This window comes from Echinops telfairi, unplaced genomic scaffold (genome assembly GCF_000313985.2).
Source record: "Echinops telfairi isolate 266 unplaced genomic scaffold, ASM31398v2 ScPeMD7_25;HRSCAF=90, whole genome shotgun sequence".
In the NCBI taxonomy this organism is placed as follows: domain Eukaryota; kingdom Metazoa; phylum Chordata; class Mammalia; order Afrosoricida; family Tenrecidae; genus Echinops; species Echinops telfairi.
In genome coordinates this window covers 3,183,265-3,184,958 of record NW_022103922.1, presented here as the reverse complement: position 1 = coordinate 3,184,958, position 1,694 = coordinate 3,183,265, and the positions used below count along the sequence as shown (strand labels likewise).

At 59.1% G+C, this 1,694-nt stretch overlaps 1 protein-coding gene across 2 annotated transcripts in view; it reads left to right on the top strand.

The window, feature by feature from the left end:
• Positions 1-1,694, top strand: part of PIP5K1B (phosphatidylinositol-4-phosphate 5-kinase type 1 beta) — a 63,368-nt gene that overhangs the window by 23,870 nt on the left and 37,804 nt on the right. The gene's annotated exons all lie outside the window — the stretch shown is intronic.

The following is a 1,694-nucleotide window of genomic DNA, read 5'->3' as shown; positions in this document are numbered from 1 at the left end:
CCGGGGGGAGGCTCTGAGGGAGATGTTTGTCCTCCACTTGGCCTGGCCTCCTCTGGCTGTGGCGTGCAGAGGGGACCTGTGCTCGGTAAGGCTAGGGCTGTGAGTTCTCAGGAAGCCCCCCTGGGGGAGCTGGGGCTCTGATGCGCACAGTGCCCGCTGATGCGCCTCACACACACACACCCCAGCTGGCCCCCTGGCTGCGGCACAGCTGTTTCCGCCTGTCCAGCCCTCCCGAGCAGTTAGTGGTTACTTCCTGTTGTGTATTTTCCTGGCATTGCCCCCGAGTGTACAGCGTCGGCGCTGGGGACAAGGAAAGCGCTCAATGCGCTGGGTGAGGAGGCCTTACAAAAGCAGGGCCCAGCAGCTGGCCACCTGCCATGGTCACTGGGGGCAAGTGTCAGCAGGGAAGGGCTGTGGGCGCTGAGGTGTGGCAGAAACTTTCGCAGTCACCTGATCACTTAGAAAGGAGGGGCTGGAGTCCCACCTCCCTCTGCTGGCCAGCAGGACTGGGATGGGCTCCTGCTGCCAGCACTTAGTCGGAGGAGGGGCCGGGAAGGTCCGTGGCTCAAAGCCAGCAGCTGCCCCTCCTGAGAAAGATGACAGCTTCCGAGACCCCATGGGGCAGTTCGCCTCTGTCCTGAGGGTCACAGCTACGGGGCAGGTGGGCCAAGGGCAGCAGAAGCAGTGTGAGCCTGTGAGCGCGTTTACGCGCGCGCGCGCGCGCGCACACACACACGCATGAATGTGTGTGTGATTGAGTCTGTATGCAAATGTGCGTGTGTTTGTATAAGAGCCAATGTACAAGTGTGTGTGTGAGCCTGCATGTGAGTTTATGCTTGAGTGCATACAGGTGCTTGTGTGAGTGCACCTGTATCGTGTATGGTGCCTGTGGGAGGGGTCTATGTTGACATGCGTGAGTACAGTGTGTGTGTGTGTGTGTGTGTGTGTGTATCTGCGTCCGTGTCAACACACGTGTGGATGAGTGTATGTGTGGGAATGGATACAGAGAAGGGCCCATTCCAGTCTGTTGGCCACATCGCCGACCACGGTGCCTTTGCTGTTCTTGCCAGCGCCGCTCCCAGCCACCGCGGGCACCGCACACCGTGACCCCATGCACAACAGAAGGAGGCAGTGCCCGGTCCTGCGCCACCCTCCCCGGAGCCCGCTGTTGCAGCCACACGGTCACCCCATCTCCTCAGAGGTCTCCCTTCCTTCAGTGCCCCCCTCCTTTACCAAGCTTGATGTCTTTCCCCAGGGACTGGCTTCCCGGCAACACCGTCAGAGACACTGGTTTAGCATAGTAACCATAACCTGACGGTGCGTTGATCCCTGGGCAGAATAAGGATGAAATGTAACAGAAGTTTCCCACCAAGATGCCTAGTCCTTAGTATGAGAGAGAGAGTCGGGATAATCGTTGGACCTTATAAAACGTTGACTGAAGAGAGTATCCCCCCGCCCCCAAGTGACCTCACAACAAGAAGGGTGCTTGGTGTTCGGATAGACTTCCCATTAATCGGAACAGGACCTCTCTCGTGGGATGTTGGCCTGCTCTGAGGTCTGCACGCAGTCAGCCGGGGCCAGTGATGGCCCTGCTCATCCCCAGCAACAGAGGGGCCAGAGGAGAGCCGGGAACTGGGGGGAGACACGTGTGCTGTGCCGGGCTACCTCCAAGAACAACCATCTCCCCAAAGCTA